General features: G+C 48.7%; 1 non-coding gene across 1 annotated transcript; it reads right to left on the bottom strand.

Moving 5' to 3' along the window:
- Window positions 1–13985: 13985 nt before the first annotated feature.
- Window positions 13986–14089, bottom strand: LOC120238791. Its single transcript, XR_005530315.1, has one exon. It is a non-coding gene; the product is annotated as a U6 spliceosomal RNA (small nuclear RNA).
- Window positions 14090–20503: the final 6414 nt, after the last annotated feature.

Consider the following 20503-nt stretch of genomic DNA (forward strand, 5'->3'; position numbering starts at 1 on the left):
AATGTTTTTCCATTTCTTTGCATACTCTTCAATTTATTTCATAAGCTTTCTATAGTTTTTAGTGTGCAGATCTTGTACCTCTTTGGCTACGTTAATTTCTAGGTATTGTATGGGTTCTGTGAAATTGTAAATGGGGTCAATTCTTTGATATCCTTTCTGTTGCTTCAGTATTGGTGTATAGAAATGGAACCAATTTTATATCCTGTGACTTTGCGAATTGAGCCTAACCTTACACCTAACAGAGCTAGAAAAGGAGCACCAATAAAGCCCAAGGCCAGTAGCAGAAGGGAAATAAAAAGATTAGAGCAAAGATAAACGATATAGAATCCCTCCCTCAAAAAACAGCGGAAAAGATCAGTGAAACTAGGAGCTGTGTTTTGAAAGAATAAACACAATTGATCAACTCCTTGCCAGGCTTCTCAAAAAGAAAAGACAGAGGATCCAAACAGATAAAACCATGAATGAAAGAGGAGAGATCACAACCAACACCACAGAAATAGAAACAATTATAAGAGAATACTATGAAAAATTATATGCCAACAAACTGGACAATCTGGAAGAAATGGACAAATTCCTGGACACTCACATACCACCAAAACTTAAGTGGGAAGAAATAGAAAATTTGAACAGCCCCATAACCCGCAAAGAAATGATTCAATTATGAAAAATCTCCCCAAATTCTACTGGACATTTAAAGCATTTAAAGCAGAGTTAATTCTTCTCAAATTGTTTCCAAAAAAACAGAAATGGAAGGGAAGCTTCCAAAGTCATTCTATGAAGCCAGCATTACCTTGATTACAAAACCAGACAAAGACTCCACTAGAAAGGAGAATTATCCCTGATGAATCCAGATGCAAAAATTTTCATCAAGATACTAGCAAATCAAATTCAATAGCACATTTAGAAAATTATTCACCATGATCAAGTGGGATTCAGTCCTGGGCTGCAGGGCTGGTTCAATATTTGCAAATCAATCAATGTGATACACCACATTAGTGGAAGAAAGGATATAACCATATGATCCTGTAAATGAATGAAGAAAAGGCATTTGCTAAAATACAGCATCCTTTCTTGATAAAAAACCCCTCAAGAATGTCAGGATAGAAGGAACATATTTTAACGTCATCAAGATAAAAATCTGCACAGCAAAGGAAACAATCAACAAAACGGAAAGGCAACGGACAAAATGGGAGAAGACATATCAGATAAAGGGTTAGTGTCCAAAATCTGTAAAGAACTTATCAGACTCAATACCCCAAAAACAAATAATCCAGTGAAGAAATGGGAAGAAGACATGAATAGACAATTTTTCAAGGAAAACATCCAGATGGCAAACAGACACATGAAAAAAAATACTCAACATCACTCATCATCAGGGAAATAAAATCAAAACCAAAATTATATACCACCTCACATGGGTCAGAATCGCTAAAATTAACTCAGGAAACTACAGATGTTGGTGAGAATGTGGAGAAAGGAGAACTTCTGCACTGATGGTGGGAATGCAAACTGGTGCAGCCGCTCTGGAAAACAGTGTGGAGGGTCCTCAAAAAATTAAAAATAGAACTACCCTAGAACCCAGCAATTGCACTACTAAGAATTTATCCAAAGGATACAAAAATGCTGATTCAAAGGGGCACATGCACCACAATGTTTATAGCAGCACTATCAACAACAGCCAAATTCTGGAGAGAGCACAAATGTCCATAGACTGATGAATGGATTAAGAGGATGTGTATGTATACAATGGAATACTACTTGGTCATGAAAAAGAATGAAATCTTGCCATTTGCAACAACGTGGATAAACTAGAGTGTATTATGCTAAGCAAAATAAATCAGTCAGAGAAGACATGATTTCACTCATATGTGGAATTTGAGAAACTCAACAAATGAACATAGGGAAAGAGAGGGAAAAATAAGATAAGAAGAGAGAGGAAGGCAAACCGTAAGAAACTCTTAAATACAGAGAACAAACTGAGGGTTGCTGGGGGGGGGGGCATGATGGGTGATGGGCATTAAGGAGGGCACTTCTCGTGATGAGCACTGGCTGTCATATGTAAGAGATGAATCACTGGGCTCTACTCCTGAAGCCAAGGCTACACTGTATGTTAACTAACTTGAATATAAAATTTTAAAAACGGTGGGGGGACTGGGTGGGATGGCAGAAAAACATCTCAGGCAGAGAGGAAGATTAAGGAATGGTATATTAGATAATAATTAATTCAGTTTTGCCAGAGCATGGAATTTGAAGCAGGAGATGAGACTGGAGAGGAAGATGGGAACCAGCTCAAACGAGGCTTCATACACCTTCTCCAGAGGGCAGTGAAGGATTTGAAGCCAGGAAGGCAGATTTCAAGGTGGTCAGCTTTACAGCTCAGACAAGTGCTCTAGAGCCTGGAGAGGAAGGGTGTAAATCAGACAGTGGGTTGCATTTAAGGGCCACCTCTAGGGGCTCAGGAGAAAGACGAGACTGCACTGGGACCGAGATCATGGACACAGGGATGAGGGTGACGGAAAGCAGAGAGCAGGACAGCCCGAACTATCCCAAGAGCCCAGTGAGAAGTAGAAAGGAAGTACTTTCTTAAGATTTGAGAAAAATTTTTGTGACAGACAGTCTGGAAAAGCTTAGTAGAGGAGAGAGGACATGAGCAGCCCTTTAAAGAAGGAGAAGACACAGGTGGAGAAAGGGGTAGCCCCCAGGGGAAGGAACGGAATTAACAAAGGCAAAGAAGCCAAATTATGTAGACTGTGTTCACAGAAGAAGTGAGTTGACGGTAAGAATGTGGAATCTTTGACAGGCTCTCTACATTGTAAATTCTGGTCCCCATAGAAGGAATGTGTTTGTGCAGGAAAGATTATGTTTCCTCTCCAAAACCCCTACTTTCCTAAGGCATAAAGAGGCTACCATGAGCTCAACATAGAGAAAAATTAAGAAATTCTTCTAGACTATGATCCAGAAGGGAAAAGACAGAGTCCCTTCTGATGTCACGAAAGCTCTGGTGGTCTTTTGGGGAGAATGTCCTTCCCCTGCTCTGGCTTTCTCATTCCCCACCTCCAGCCCTCCTCTCTACCATCCAGTCTCTGTCTTCACTACTCATCTCTGTCCCTTGGCACTTAGCATCTTGTGCCATTTAGCACAATAGGTAAATAAAGAAGAGAAATTATGTTTCAGTAAAACTTTGTTTATGGAGACTGAGATTTGGATTTCGTAAAATAGTCACATGTCACAAAATATTTGCCTTTGATTTCAAAGGTTTACATGGCTGATTTAAAAAAAAAAATTTTTTTAATGTTTATTTATTCTTGAGAGACAGAGAGAGAGAGACAGAGCGTGAGAGGAGGAGGAGCAGGGAGACACAGAATTGGAAGCAGGCTCCAGGCTCTGAGCCATCAGTACAGGGCCCGATGTGGGGCTCGAACCCATGAACCGTGAGATCATGACCTGAGCCGAAGTCGGACGCTTAACCAACTGAGCCACCCAGGTGCCCCTACAAGGCTGATTTTAAAGGTTTGATTTTAAATGCTTCAAAAACCATTCTTAGCTCACATACCAATACAACCAAGGGGCTGGGTTTGGTCTGTGGAGTGTGGTTTGCCATCCCTGGTTGAGGAAAAGGGTCTCATACAGATGAAGGGTGGGGACAGGTCAACAGGCATAGAGAAGCTGTTGGCAAACCTACACTCCTGTGGGTTCCAGAGGGGAACCTGCCTATATCAGGGCAGAAAGTGAAGAACAGAGCTGTTTCTGTGCTTTCATGCATGCTTCCCTGGAACCACTTCCCAGCTAAGTGGTTTAGTAATCTGCTTTAGTGCTCCTTTTCCCATAATCAGGGATACAGCGATGGGGTTTTACGTTGCTTTTATATTCATTAAATTTTGAAATCCTGCTTCCTATATTTCTATAAACCAGATGATGGTATTCAAAAAACACACATAATGACACAATAGCCATACATATTTTGACTATGATAGGCTCTTCCAGCTACCAAGAATGCCAGGTAACACCTAGGAGCGTGCCTGTGAACAGCTGGGCCACACCGTGGCCCCAGCCGCCCATCCAGGCAATGGTAGCACCTCCTATACAGCCCTGAGACCCACTCTTACCCAACTGGCTGCTTCCACTTGTAAAGTTTTCAGATGTTCTGCGGGCACACAGTGTGTTATTTACTCTCCCAAATCCCCAACTTTTCACCTATTAGAAACTAAATGATCTTTTCTAGATCCCATAGATTTATATGGTCTTTCTTTATATGGAAAATACTTAAGAATCCTTGAGCTTTGCCTTTTCTCCCAGCAGCATGGCTGGGGGTAGATGCATATCAGGATGCAGTGATTAGGAAGACTGACGTACAAGAGTCTTGACTAAGAGCCCAACCATTTTCCTCGGCCCCAGCACACGTCTCCAGATTTCCTTCAAACAAATCATCAATGCCCTGTCGAATTCAGACTCTAGAATCCACTCGGTCTCCCCTCCCCCTGACCCGCTGCACCCAGAAGAAAAGGATTCCTGTTATGATATTTCCCTTCTGTTCTGCTCCCTGGAAGCAGTCATTGCTCCTTACTAGAGAGGATGTTTGAGAGGCTCCCACTGACGTATTGGCTCATCTATGTTTCAAGGGCTCTAACTCCCCAGGTACCACCCCAGCCTCTTCCTCCTCTGATGCTCGTAATCATTTAGAGGTGAAGACAAAGAGAAGGAGTCGGGGGAAGAAGAGAAGCCCTGGAGAAAATGAGAGTGCGTGTTGAGGCTTCTTGTTCCTGACACCCCTATCCTCAGCCAGTCATGATGGGGGTGGGGGGGTAAAGGATCCAGCCACTGAATCCACCCAGGACCCAAAAGGGTGTGATTCACGGAACTCAAACCTGAAAGGACTCTGCCAAAGAGATTTCATGGAACCAACGGTGGAAAACTTGGCTGTGTACATTTCCACCAAGTCCAGGCTCCCAGGAGTCGCTTGGCTGGTGGTGGAGGGCCTTCCCCTCCCTGCTAGAGTGTGGGGACGATCGATGCACTTTTCCCAACTCCCCGGATACAGTCAAAACCCCGCTTTCTGCCACAAGTCACAGAGTTGATCCGGCTGGCTTCCTACAGCTCCTCGGAAAACACATTCATTCTCTTCTCCCATTTGATCTTTCTTCCACATGCCTTTTGGATTAACGCTGGCATTTTGTTTCCATCTGTTTTCAGCTCTTGGTTAAAAACGTCCGAGCCAGTCTCTAGCCTTCTGCATGGCTGGGGGTCCTCTGCAGGCACCGCTCCAGAGCAGGGACCATGAAAGATCACTTGCGCGGCTTGCTTCGAGTCCATGGACACTGAGTGGGCGCCTCCTATGGGCCGGGCATAGTGTTCCCTATCAGGCACACCGAGGTGCCATGGCACACCGCTGGCAAAATTCAGCACAGGCTCCCGTTGCACTTGAGTAAAAGCTCACGTCATTACGGTGACCTGTAAGCCATAAGATACCCCCCTTCCCCACCCTCGGACCTCACCTCCCGCAACTCTCACTCTGACCCCGCAAAGCCACTCTGGCCTCGTGGCTGTGACCACGCCTGCCACCTTCTGCCTCGATGCCCTGCTGTTCCCTCCTCTCTCCCTGGAAGCCCTTTCCCCAGAGCAGCTAACTTCCTCACCTTCACACCCTTTGTTCAAATATCACCTTCCTCCAAGACTGATACTGACAAGACCGGCGGCAACCCTTCGCCAGCACGCCCGATGCCCCCACCCACCCACTCTAAATGATCCTTCTCTGCAGCACTACTCACCCTACTGCCTTGGCCTGGGTCCCTAGAAAACGGAGTTGGAAGGAATACGATCCAGGGAAGAAGACATGAGGGAAAAGCGGGAGCGCATAAAAGCAGGGAGAACAAACGTGAGGCAATAGGTTTCCAAATGCCCCCGGTGTTGTAAACAGTGAGGGCAGGGCCCCACAGGACATCTTCACGGAGGCTGGAGGAAGCAGCACACCTCCAAACAATTTGCCCACGAGAAAAGAATGTAGCCTTCAGTCTCTGTCTTTCGTTGGCCAAGGTCCACCCCAGGGGTCAGAGCACCCTCATATGTCCAAGTGATATGGAAGCAGTGAGCCCAGAGGGGGCTCCTCACCTTTGTGGGAACAAGAAGCCTCAGAATGGAAGGTGGGGGTTGAAAGATGCAGGATAGGCACCAGGCGAGTGCCTGGGGGCAGACACCCCTTGCAATGGGCCCCTGAGCTGTAGGCGTGGCAGCAGTGGATGGCCCCAGGACTGCCTCAAAATGCAGACCCCAGTGGCCCCAGACTGGCAGGCATAGACCAAGCCATTGCCGGGCCAGCTCACGTGCATGGATCCGGACTGTGCATGAGCTGAATCCTGCATAACCTTCAAACTTGGCATTCGTCTCCCCCTGCTAGCAAAGAAGTTCCACAAAGCTTTGTCTGCTTGTGTTCCCTGAGGCACCCAGGGAGTCTAGGAAAAGGTCCGGCGCAGGGTCAGTCGTGAGCACCCTGGTGAAAGAATGAAAGGGCGGTGATAATGAACGAGGTTCCCCAGGGGACACAGAGAAGAAAACGGCTCGGGCTCAGCGCAGCACAGAACAGGAGCTCAGCTAGGGTGGCAGACCCGGCCGCGGCTGCAGGAGCACTTGGCCGAGCGGGGAGCAACTGATCTCTGAGCCCTGGTGATCTGACTTCAGATGTGACAGGTTATACCCAGCCTGGTGTATCCCATAAAACAAGGACCCTGGTCTAGAAAGTGGAGATCTGGGCTCTAAGCCCAACGTGGGCTGTGAATCGGCTGCAGGATCATTCGAGAGTAATTACTATTTATCAAGTACTCACTTTCTGCCAGATCACAGTATAATTTACTGTCTCTGTCCATTTGGGCTGCTATAACAGAGTACCATAGATTGGCTGGCTTATAAACAACAGAAATTTATTTCTCACAGCTCCAAAGGCTTGGAAGCCCAAGGTCAAGGCGCCAGCAGATTCGGTGTCTGGTCCATAAACAGCTGTCTTTGTGCTGTGTCCTCACAAGGCAGAAGGGATGAGGGAGCTCCCTGGGTTCCCTTTATAAGAGCATTAATCAGGTAGAGGAGGACAGAGCCCTAATGGGCTCCCAAAGGCCCTGCCCACTAACATCAACACTTTGAAGGGTAGGTTTAATAATGTATGAATATGGGGAGCAGGAGGCACAAATATTTAGTCAATGGCGTTTACAAACATCTTTTATTTCATTCTTACAACAATTCTTTGAGAGAGATATGATGGTCCTCATTTAATAGACAGGAATCTAAACTGAACCCAGAAATGTTCAACAGACCTACCCAAGTTCTCCTGGCTAAGAAGCATCAGAGCTAGGATTTGAACTTACAACTTCTTCAGCCAAAGTCTAAAGCTCATAAAAACCACCCTAGAGCACCAAAACAGCTGAGTCTTAGTGGCCTCTTTTGAAAAATGAAAAGATTAGACTACCTGAGCTTTAAGGTCCTTGCCCATTGAGCTGTACCCTAAACACGTCAAGGTCAAGGAGAAGTGGTCCAGCCCAGACTTGGTGGCTAGAGACTGGATACTGTCTGGGACTAAAACACTTATGGTGTGCTGGTAGCCAGGTCTGAGTCACCAGCAGCCCCTGTCCAGCCCCGGGCCAATGAACATGAGTATCTCTATGCTGCCCGTGAGGACAGGCAGAGGACATCAGCCTGGCCAGGGTAGACGAGCCACCTGATGAAACTTGCTATGGGATCCTGAAGGCACACATGAAGACAGAGTGTCTCTGCATTTCCAAGTAACGGAATGTGATTGATGAAAGCCCGCCTACCCACTCACTTGAGAGCCTTAACATTTGCAGGTATAAGCGCAAGTGCAGACAAAGTCTGTGACTTGGATAATGCATCTCAAAGTCTCCACCATTGGTCCAGATCACCACCATCCCACAGAAATGTTATATGAGCCACCTACATAATTTTATATGGTCTAGTGAGTGGCCACACTTTAAAAAATAAAAAGGGGTGGAATTAATATGGATGACGTATTTACTTTAACCCAGTCGATCCACAATATTGTCAATGCGGTGTGTAATCCGTATAAAAGCATATTGAGACATCTTACATTTTATTTTTCATACTAGATCTGTGACATCGAGTACGTATTTTACTGAGGGCACATCTCCGTTCAGAAGCCACGCTTCAGGCGCTCAGTACGAATCAATATGAACCATGGGAATTGCGGCCCGCTGAATCGGACGGTGCAGGCCCAGCATCCGCTGGTGCTGATGGGGAACACACATATGCATGCACACGCTCACACCAGAGCAGCACAAATAACAAGGAACTCGGGCAGATCCCTATAGCTTCAGGACCAGCAAACAACCCAAGTTACAGCCCCACCCCCTGGCACCTGGGCGCAGGTGCACCGACCTGAATCCATGCACACAGAACGCAGACAAATGAGAGGAAGCCAGCCCTTGATGGGGGACAGAAGACATCCAGCTTGCTGCCCTTTGAAGTTCAGTTCACCTTCGGCTATCAAGAGTGGCAGGCCAACGAAGAAAACACCAGAGGCCTTCAAACCATCGAGGCAAGAGGTCCAAGTTCCTTGGTCAGCTCCTTGGGAAATGAGATTTGTATGAGATTCAGGAGAGGGGAGAAAACTGTCGAAAAATCACAACGTTAACGATGTGTGTATTTAAGTGGTGTCAAACCACAGGAGCGTGGCATCCTAACGCATTAACAAAAGCCTTGGGCCCGTGCTCATTTACACTGAAAGTCATTGCTGCCTGAAACTGACTCATAGAAGCAAGGGGTGGGGACAACATGTGTGCTTTTCAAAACCGAAGGACTCGGAGGCTGCTGGGGGGACTGTGGGGGTTTTCCAGGGATGGGGTGGAATGAAACGGATTTTTAAAAGAGAAAGAAAGAAAAGAAACCCTTCCCAACCATCCTTTGTAGGCTCCCCCATGCCACCCCACCACGCAAAGCACTGAAGGAAGGGTGACTTGTGGGCCCCCACCGGGAGAAGGGCTGGTACCTCCCAGGGCAGACATCGCAGGGGCCCAGCCCCCCTGGCCGCTCCCCCTTCAAGAGCGAACCACACGGACGATGCCTCAGAACTGCTCTCGGGGTGTGTTTACTCGCTGCGTTTGTGGGGCCAGGACTGAAGTCACATGGAAGGCACATGCAGGATGTGCTGTAATCATCTCCTGTTTATAATTCTGACAGAAGGATGGCAGAGTCGAGGATGGGATTGATCCGGTTCCAAATCTATTTCCTGGAGTCAGATTTAAAGGAGAAATGTTAAGGGCAAAGCCTCTAACGATATGGGTACGTCACAACAAGTTACAAGTTTATTTCTATTGGTGTTTGTCTGGATTTTTTAAATCTGTTGCTTTCTTCTCACACGTACTGCCCAGCCCCCACCAGAGCCCACGGAACGCTGAAAGCTGCCTCCTTCTAGTATATTCTTATCAAATTCAGAAAAATCTGAGTTTCTAAGAGTTCACTTACAGGACAACGGTCCCCTTTCGCTGTAATGCCTTTATTGGTTTTTCATTGTTATTGTTCAGATTTTAAGTGTTACCATCTGACCGTCTCATTCATTCTCAGTGATGTTAAACACCCGACCGATGCCGGTCTGGTTTCCCAGTTTCTCCCCAAACAACCACAGCCTCCCATGGATCTGCTCACATTTTCCGGCACGCCCGTGTAAGAATTCGTTTTGAGGCCCGAGGAGTCTCTTGTGTGAGCTGGCCGTTCCCCTGGAGCTGACTCTGAGACCTTGTTCCTCTTTGTCTCTCTCAATTAGGATGGGATGTTGTACAGCTCTTGCCAGGGAGTAGATTTTCTGGGTGCCCTAGCACAGTGTTTAAATTCTGGTCACATGCCCCAGCTAGGAAAGCTGCCAGGCAATGAGGAAAACAGGTGAGCTGGAACGCCAACTCTTGCGATGACTGAGAGTAATTACGACCGTCGGCACCGCACTTTACAGTTTACAAAGTGATTCCGCACTGGGTGTCTTGTTCAGCCTCACAACCATCCAGCGACGCTGGCAGGGTCTTCACCTTCTTTTTATAGTGAGGAAATGGGAGGCTAGGTTTGCTGAGACATCTCCCTAGGGTCACACGTGGAGCTCACGGCGGAGCTGGGCATGGGAACGGCTCTTCGGGCAAGAAACGCGACCCAGCTTTGTCCACGGGTCTTCTCCCAGAGACATCAGCAAGTAGTCCTGCCCGCTCCTTGGGACACTTTCATCACGCAGTCAAACCTGGAGTGTAGGAGACGTGTTGAATCACAGTGGACATGCCTCTTTTGCTTAACGTGTTTCGAAGTCTCTTCCCCCATTGCCTTTTGGTGCTGCATAGACAAAGCCATTCCAACATTCACCCAAAGTGAATACAACGGGAGGGAAAAAGCAGAATGTCAACCAAGTATGTGCTGAGGGTCCGCGGTGTGAGAGAAAACTTGATTATTACCATCAAGAGATTTCTATTGCTGGAACAGAAAAGCTACGGATGGTGGGGGACTAGATAGCCACACAGGGCACCAGAACCAGAGCCATCACCTGGTCAAGGTGTTAGACGAGGCCTGGGTTGGGGGAGAACCATGGAGATCGTGTGGAGAAGGAAGGTGAGTAAGCCCTGGGTGGGGACTCCCCGGTTTCCCCCAAAGACAAGTCACTAGGCATGCTCACAAAAGACATAGATTCCTGGACTTGCCTCCAGAAAGCAGGAGAGAGGCCTGATTAGCCTGTGCCCCTGGACGATCCCTAACATGGGGAAGGCAGTGAGCACCGGGAAGCATGAGTCAGGCTTCGCCGTAGGAGGGCTGGGGGGAAGGGCAGAAAACATGGTGAAAGCGATTGGGACAGGAGAGACATACAAGTTAAGCCAAGTACGGGAAGAAGGCTTAATTCCAAGTTAAGTGCAGAGATGGCAAGAAAGTGGCAGAGTGTAAGGCAGATGGAGGGAGGGAAGGCTTGGCTCAAGGAAAGGACTCCTGACACGGGCCCTGAGACAGCAGCTGGGTGGGGCCCTTGCTCCAGGGGCCTCCCTCGCTGGGCCTGTCCTATAAGCCTGTTCCGGGGACCACGGCCAGCGCCTGTCCTCTCGTTTCCAGCTTGCAGAGCCAGCAAGGCAGTGACATAAATGATGAACACATGATTGTGCTCAACACCTGAACTGATTTTTCTTTATCACTGACTAAGCCCCAGGAGACCCCAGAGATTCTGTCCCAGAGAAAGCCTCTAGCAGCCACGGTGAAGGTGGAAAGCTTCTTGGTCTAGGGGAAGCCTGGAGTCAAAGCCCAGCTCCAGGAGAACGTCACAAGGCAAAAATCATGTCTTGGTCCTTGGTTTCTTCCTCAATTAAATAATAATAATACCTAACACTTACATAGCACTTACTACATGCCCAGCATTGTTCTTTATAGCTTTGCATGCCTTCGGCCTTTTAATTCTCACAATTACCGCGTAAGGAAGGTTCTGCTATCGTCTCTGCTTAACAGATAAGAAAACGGAAGCGCAGAGAACTTGTCAGTTGCCCAACAAGTCACTGACGGGGGCAAGATTCAAACTCGAGTGGTCTGGCTCCAGAGCCCAAACTTAACCACTGTCCCTACCTTCTCTCTAAGAGGAACGCTGTAGGCCAACACAGAGAGAGCAGGTGTACATACACATGAGTGCATCAGCGTGCATGGGGAGTGGGGAGGGGGACGCATGGGAGAGGAGAGATTTGGTGGTGAGGGTACCACAGTAGATTCTAAGACAGAAGACGTACGGTGCATTAGGAAGACTTCGTGAGACAAGTCTACCCATCTGCCGGAGAAAGCCCGTGGCAGAAAGGGGATCTGGGGTGAAAGTGCTGAGCACCCCGTGGGTTCATTGGTCCCATTTGGCAGGTGTTCAGTGAGTCCCTGGTATGTGCCAGGCCCCGGTGCAGACATAGGAGACACGATGGTGAGCAAATGGGCACCCTCTCTGCCTTCATGGGGCTTACGCTGTAGCAGAGGAGACAGACACCAAAGAAAGCCAGCAAATGAAAAGTGATGAGCGGCATGGAGAATGAGAACTGGGTGATTTTAGCTGGGGCGGATGGGAAGGCGTGTCTCAGGTTGGGTGGCTCAGCTGTGATCTGAGAGGGCCGGGCGGGCGCAGGAAGTGGAACACCAGCGTGATTAGGGAGCACTGGATGGGAAGAGGTGGCAGAAGAGAGGGCGGGAGACGGACAGCACCCCGAGGTCCCCAGGAGGAGGCTTGAGAGCAATGCTGTGGGGAGACATTGAAGCCTTCAAGCAGGAAACAGACATTATCCAATTTATGCTTTAAGAAAAAAAATCTCTGGCTGCCTGTGCAGAGAGTTAGCCTGCAAGGACCCAGTTAGGAGGTTGTTGCTATTGTGCAGGCAGGGGAGGGTGGTGGCCGGGCAGGTGGTGCCTGAGGGGGTGGAGAGAAGGAACGTGACCGGAAGCCTATTTTAGAAGTAGAACTGAAAAGCATTTTGTTCCCACCCCCATGGAAGACAGGTTGCATAGAGAGTGGCAGGATTTAAACCCCATGTGGATGCCTTATTTACCAAGCCTAAGTCCAAAGAGGAAGGTAAGAAAGACCACACGCTTGCACAGCCTGTACCAGTGGGGAGGACAGACAGATGCAAAGGTTCAGCCTGTTTTGGAAAAGTGGGTCTTTGCCACTCCGAAAAGTGGATGTGAGAGGCCAGGTCCTCTCAAGCACTTTCCAATGAATCGAATTTAGGGCAGCGATCCAAACAGAAACAATGGGTGTTCTGTGCAGAGCTGAGCAAGGTCCCCGTGTTTGGCGCTCAGGCAGACAGACAGCCGTGGTTACTGAGTGCGTCCTGGGGCACGGCGCCAAGCCAGGAGACCCCGGGCAAAAAGCAGGCTCGCAAAGCCTGGAAGGGGACATTGCCATCAGGGACAACACTGCCTCCTGAGAGCACAGGACAAGGGATGGGTACTTAGAGCCCCAAGGGGAAAGGGAAGTGCAGGGGCAGCTCCATCTGTGGGCATGGACTAACTGCCAGGGTCAGGGGCTTCTGGAAGTGGAGGAAAGCTGACATTGGCCTTAAAATTCTTAGTATTAGATTTCATTGTTAATAGAATTTTCTTTTAAATTTTTAAAAATTTTTTTAGAGAGAGAAAGAGTAGGGGAGAGGGGCAGAGAGAGAGAGAAAGACAGAGAACCTCAAGCAGGCTCCACACTCAGCACAGAGCCTGACATGGGGCTCAATCCCACAACCCTGCGATCATGACCTGAGCTGAAATCAAGAGTCAGGCACTCAACTGACTGAGCCACCCAGGCTCCCAAATATTCCCTTTAAATAAAACCAGAGGCCTTAACAAATTATTTGCTGGCTTCCGAATCTTGTTCCCTCGTTTATTAACACCAGGGCTTCTCACACTTTAACATGCACTTGAATCATCTGGGCAACAGGTTAACATTCAGACTCTGGTTCAGTAGATCTGGGGTATGGCCTGAGATTCTATATTTTTTCTAAGATAATTCATTGTCAAGTTGGCTAACATACAGTGTATACAGTGTGCTCTGGGTTTTGGGGGTAGATTCCCAAAGTGGTTCATCGCTTACATACAACACCCAGTGCTCATCCCAACAAGTGCCCTCCTCCATGCCCATCACCCACTTTCCCCTCATCCCCCCATCAACTCTCAGTTTGTTCTCTGTATTTAAGTCTCTTGTGGTTTGCCTCCCTCCCTCTCTGTTTGTAACTATTTTTCTTCCCCTTCCTTTTCCCCACGGTCTTCTATTAAGTTTCTCAAGTTCCACATATGAGTAAAAACATATGGTATCTGTCCTTCTCTGCCTGACTTATTTCACTCAGCATAACAGTGTCTAGTTCCATCCACATTGTTGCAAATGGCAGGATTTCATTCTTTCTCATTGCCAAGTAGTATTCCGTTGTATATATAAACCACATCTTCTTGATCCATTCATCGGTTGATGGACATTTGGGCTCTTTCCATAATTTGGCTATTGTTGAAAAAATGTGGAACGCTTCACGAATGTGCGTGTCATCCTTGCACCAGGGCCATGCTAATCTCTGTATCATTCCAATTTTAGCATACGTGCTGCTGAAGAGGGCACAAGAGGTTCTGTATGGTTTTTATGTTTATTTATTTATTTTGACAGAGAGAGCTAGAGACAGTACGCAGGGAAGGGGCAGAGGGAGAGAAGGAGAGAGACAATCCCACGCAGCCTCCACACTGCCAACACAGAGCCCGACTCGGGGCTGGATCTCATCAACCGTGAGATCGTGACCTGAGCCAAAATCAAGCGTCCGGATGCTTAACCCACTGAGCCACCCACGCACCCCAAGATTCTGAATTTTTATTTCTCTGGTGACCCTGACCTTGATACTACACTTCGAGTAGAGAGGCTCTGGCGCAGTCACATGTCCCTTTCACCTGCCATTGAGTCCCTTCCTCACTCCACTTTGACTTTAGAATAAAATTAGTCCATTGACAATTTATTGGAGTTCCGCTATATACAAGGCAATGGGCTGAGTGTTGAGAGAGAGAGAGAGAGAGAGAAATAAACAGAATACGATGTCACCTTGAAGGAAAGTGCAAACTGGCTTGGCGGAGAGATGGTTGCCAAAGCAGTATACAAGGCCCGCCTCCCCCAGGCCTCCTCCTGACTAGAATTACAATGCATTGCCCCGCGTAACCCCCCTTGCACCCTGAAACAGGAATTATCTCCATCTTACACACAAGGAAAACCAGGCTAGGGAAACTTAAGTTGATTTTTTCAAGCTCACACAACTATTGAAAAGTTGGATTTGGATTTAAATTTGGATCTGTCTGGCCCCAAAGTTCAAATTCTTTCCATGAAGCCATACGGAGGACATAGATCTAAGTATAAACACCCCCAAACACTGGGCCTCATGTGATAACGTGCAAACCGAGAAGCACAAACACCTTGCCGGAGGAGCTCTGCAGGTGGGGAGGTAGGCGATGGAAATACGGAACTGTAGCGTATTTACTCAGTTGAATTGGGCTGCCAGGAAAAAAAGCAGCAACAAACACTCCATGTTGAGAACGTTTTTTTTTAATGTTGCAGGAGAGAGATCGGTTTCCTTGTTTGTCATAAATTCTCCTTTTATGGACTGCAGTGCCAAAGTCCAGGAGGCCACTTGCCCAGCCAAGAGAAGCTGGCATCTCTGGCTCGTGGCACCAGATGCGTCCAGATGTTTTGCGTGCAAGCACCCAGACGGAGGGCTGCCCCTCCCAGGAGCAATCTTCCATTTCACATCCGCCTTGGTCCGAACAGAGAGCCGAGCTCGGTCTGGAGACCCAGGACGCGAAGGCGCGTCATACCCAGCACTGTCTGGCTAAATCGGCACCCCTGTCACGGTGAGCTTTCCTTCCACAGCCACTATCCCCTTGCAGGGCCTCTTGTTCCAAGCTCGGCCCTCCTGAGTACCCACGGACAGCCTGGCTCCCATCAGCCGCTGCCGGACTGACCACTAATGAGGAGCCCCCGGGGCGGCATGTCTGGGATTCAGAAGTGACTCCACTTTCTCTGCCGCTTAGTCATTGTTACTGGGATGGGGACAGGAAGGCCAGAACCCATGACCATGCGAGTCGCCATCGCAAGAGCCTCACTTCTTTGCACTGCCACCCTCGGGGCTCCCCCTGAGCCCCGCGTTCCTGGACGGCGCCAGAATGTTCCATGTCATATTTGGAACAGGAAGGGCAAAGAGAAACAAGATGGTGTGTCATTAAACACTGAAATGCCTGGAAGTCAGCGCCAGAATTATGAGAAGGTTTTAGTCACATTCTCTATTTCTTGGACACTAATGCGGGCTTTCTATTTCCTGCATGGGACACCGTGAACCGAAACACGTTAATTAGGGAAAGCGCCCCTGGGAACGCTCCCAGACAGGCATCGCCTCCCAAAAGCACCAAGCAGCTTCCTCTCTGGACCTATCACTGTCCCTGATCCCCGTTTTGGGGACAGAAACCACAACAGGTCACCAGTGCAAAAAGGCAACTTGTGTGGGGGCATCCGCGCAGACTGGATCGCCCTTCGCCCTGAGGACGGGGCCTCCCAGAGCTATTTTCGCTCAGTCACACACGCCCCCGGGTGCAAACAGTATGTTCTGGCATCAAGTAAATGTATGAGGGACCTGAGCACCAGCATTTCTTCTGCCAAACGGTGTGGAGATGCTTTCTGGAATCACAGAAATCCATTTCTTTCCAGCAGCTGCTGACTACAGGGGCCGAGGATGACAGACACTTTAATACAAATTGAGCCCCTTCCATAATGAAACGAGCTGGGTTTTAGGGGCGATTTGTTTAAAAGCCACATCGTAAATCAGCTGTCAGTTCTTCTTTATTCCAGGCCTGGCTGGCTCACCTTTACACCAAATGAATCGCATCTGAAACTTGACCTCCCAGCCCCAGAGCCTGCTGGAAACAACACGCGCTCAACGACTTCCAGTCAAAGCAGCAAGAACTTAAATCGTTCCACATTTTTAATAAATGGGCCAGGAACCCATGGGGTGACTCCCATTGACCTTGGTGCTCAACATATTGATCAGATGAAGAGGACAGAGATGGGTCTGCAACTGGCAGATTTGGGAGAACATTTGCTAACATTGGACAATGCCAATTCATGTTCTTAAGTACGACCAGAGTGAGTCTGAGCCTGCAGAAAGGCCCAGAAACATTACATGAATTGCCAATAACAGCTCAGCTTGGGGGCTGGGGGGAGGAGTGGAAGTACTTCCACCTGAAAGCTGGAGCTTTCTGCGAAGAGTCGGGCCTCAGCGACTCGTCCCAGCTTCTTGGTGCTCTGATGCTAAAAGAGAAATCTGATGATTCAGGAAGAAGGGAATTTGGAGCTCAGCGGGACAGGGCCTCAGAGCTGATGCCCTAAGCTGGCCTTGTGAAGCGCTCTCGTGAGCCAGGCCTGTGCTAACCACCACAGACATGCAGATAATGGAGTCAGGCTCCCTCCTCATGATGAAGATATGTTACAGTTTAACACAATGAACAGCTACTATAGGCCGGTGCCAGATCAGGGATACAATAAGGAACAAGATGTATGGCCCCTTCTCCCGAGATGTGCAGCGCCCAGCGGGGGACACAGAGGTGAAAGCAGAAAGTGACCACTTGGTGTGGGTGGTAGGGACTATGACAAGGTGCCCCTGAGGCCCGCGGGAGGACTACCCAGACATGGGTGCTCAGGGACATCTCTGCAAGCAGGGGGTGTTCAACAGAGGCCAAGCACTGAGCAGGGCTCACCACATGGGGTGGGGACCCAGGGGAGGGGCACACAGCAGAGCTGAGAGGAGGCCTGCACCTTGCAAAACTACAGGGAACACAGTAAGACTCGAGGATAAAATGTGGGTACAGGTGAGACAGAGAGCGGATAGCAGGTGGGGTGCCTGTGCACAGCGCACAGCAGGGGCGTCATAGCCATGGGAGAGGAGCATTATGGGTACAGAGAAGAGAGCCACAGAATTCTCTGAGGATGGCCTGGAGAAGTTTTTGCAAACACACGCACACATACACACAAACACCTAAATGATGGCTAGGCATTTACCAGAAGAAATGAGAAGACAAACACCGTTCCGGGCAGAGGCAACAGCACGTACAAGGGTGTGGGGATGCTGAAAATGAGCTCTAATCTCTCCCTCGAGCCCAGGTGGGGTCCAGAATGAGCAACACACCATGTACCAAATTCTGTTCTGCAAGGTCATATCAAGGTCAAGGCTATGAATCCTCAAGCTCCAGAGAAAGTGGAGGGGACCGACAACAAGCGATGCTTACTTACACAGGCCAGGGTCCTTCTGCACAGGGACCCTCTTGTGGAGAAGAGCCTACATTTCCAAAATCAGAAACATGGCCCAGCCAACTGGAAACATTTCAGGGGGAACCTCAGGGAAGAACTTGAGGGGGAATCACTGCTTTGGGGAGGTTCCTATCAGAACCTCCTTGCCTCGTGAACAAAATAGAAATACCCTCAATACCAGGACCCTCCAAGGTTATGCCAGTGTGATGTGTGGCACTCCCTCTGCACCAGGCACTGCGCAGAATGCTCCAAAGTCCGTCTCATTTCACTTCTCATCAGCCCGACGAAGGGTTCAGGCTTCTGATCACTTTATAGATGAAGAAACTGAAGATAATGTCCAGCCCAAAGTCTCAGGGCAGTCCATCAGGGGAAGGACAAGGACCCTCCAGCCACATTTCCCACCCCTCTGGCCCACTTCTCCCTATAGACAGGCGACAGCATCCCCAAACCATCTCCCACCATGTCACTGGAGAAAAACACGGAGACCAGGAAGAAAATGATTATCTCATACAAATATGTGTGCCCCAAAGAGATTACTGCACCTGCCTTTTGACCTTCCCAAGAAATGAATGGCACCCAACTCTCCTCAATTTACTAAAAATAAAGATGCCTCTTCCATGAGGCATCCAGACCATTTTGCATGTGAGATGCCTTCATTCTCCTTTCCTTCCGTGTTCCTCGAGATGCCCATTTTACAGGCGAGGAAATCAAACTCAGAGCCGTTAAGTATCTTTTCCAAAGTCTCGCTGTTACTAAAGTGCTCAAGTCGGGACTCCAACTAGGGTCCTTCTGACTTCAGGAACTAAGCCTTCCTGTAGCACCTGCCACCACGAGGTGGGATGGAAGGGAACTGTGGATCTTCCAAGAAGGAGAGTCCCCGTGGCCAGTGAAAGAAAGCTAAGTACCCACTATGCAAGGACTTTCACTAAGAGAAAGGAACTAGTTTATAAGGATGCTGACAGGTGTGTTCTGCCAAACACAGGTTCTTCCACAAAAGAAAAAAAAGTGAAAGAAAAATCAGTGCCAAAAGAGAGAGGAAGAGAACATCTGCAGATGAATAGAATGCTTGCTCTATCAGCCAAACTCACGGCTCAACTTTCCACCCTCAGATGCCATTGTTGGAAGGTCACTCTTACACTGAGAATCCTCATAATATAAGACAAGATAAATAAAGCATGGGGGAGGATGGGGCCCAAGAGACCTGGGCTGGACTCGCAAGACGTCGCTTGGGGAGGGGGGTCTGAGGAAGGAGGAGCCCATCTGTGTAGACTTGCACGGACCGAAGCTGCATTTTAGTTCATGCCCTGCTGCATAGACTCAAGAGCTTCCTGGAAATCTTGGTCAGAGCACTAAAAGGTGATGTCAGAGAGCCAGCACTGGAGAGAAAGGAGGCCTGGGTTTCAATTCCAGGAGTTACAGAATCTCCTGAGTCCTTCATTTTCTTTGTCCGAAACGTGAAAAAAATCAGACCCGATTATCTCTGGGGCCTCTCCTAGTTCAAAAGCATGTGATCATGACTCTACCAGCTTTCTCTTCATAGTCTTGATGTGAATGAGAGAGAGTATCCCGTGTAACCAGAACCATGAGAAGGTATTATAAAGAGGTTGGAACCTAAAGATGAGTTCTACCCACACCATGGCCTTTCCCAAGACTACAGCTCTGGTCACCAACCTACACAACACTGAAATCTCCTCTCCCACGTCTGCACCCCCTTGCTCTGAACTACACCCTTGTCCCTTCCTGTGCCTGCTGGGTCAGTGGGGTTTGAGTGCTTGGAGAAGAGGGAGAGCCCCCAATGTCAAGATGAAGATGCCCCCAAGAAGGCAGAGAATTAGCCCTGGGATTGCGACAATACATGTGGTCGTTAGGAGCGATGGGTTCTGGGCAGGCCAGGACTCTCTTACAAGCTATGTGATCTACGGGATTTCGCCTCCCTTAGCCTAAGTTTCCTGAGATGAGAGACAATGGTGATGATACTATGAATGGATAACAAATAATCTTTCTCATAGGGTCATTGTGACGATCAAATACATACAAAAACCCTAAGGCTCAGTCAGTGAAGCAAGTGGTGCTCCCAGGGCAAGACCACGGGCAGTGACCAGAGATCTAGGAGCAGGGCTAGGGGCTAGGGTGTGTGTGGAGCTCCGTACCCACTCCCAGCGCTTTGCCTACAAGAGTCCCAAATTACCACACATTTGATAGAAGGAAGAGGAAATATGAAGTACGTACGTGGGAAAGGGTTCAGCCACTCAGGCAGGGCTAGAGATCCCACCAGTCACCACCCAGAAGCAAGAGCCCCATGGGGCTATGGAGACGGGGGAGTCTGAAGAGGTAACTCTTTCCTGACTGGACCAACTTCCACAGAAAGTGAGTCAGGACAACCCCTTCAAAGGAGGTCGTAGCCCCCTGAGGCAGGGGCCTTTCCTGGGCTCGGCTGGGTCCCTAGCACCCAGCCTGGAGCTGGCACATCGTGAACTCTGATTAAATACTTGCTGACTTGAGTGAATGATTGGAAATAGAAAGGCTGGGGTGCCTGGGTGTCTCCATTGGCTGAGCGTCCGACTTCGGCTCAGGTCGTGATCTCACAGTTTGTGAGTTTGAGCCCCATGTCGGGCTCTGTGCTGACAGCTCAGAGCCTGGAGCTGCTTCAGATTCTGTGTCTCCCTCTCTCTAGGCCCCTCCCATGCTCACACTCTGTCT

The sequence above is a fragment of the Hyaena hyaena genome, unplaced genomic scaffold (genome assembly GCF_003009895.1).
Source record: "Hyaena hyaena isolate Hyena2069 unplaced genomic scaffold, ASM300989v1 scaffold_217, whole genome shotgun sequence".
In the NCBI taxonomy this organism is placed as follows: domain Eukaryota; kingdom Metazoa; phylum Chordata; class Mammalia; order Carnivora; family Hyaenidae; genus Hyaena; species Hyaena hyaena.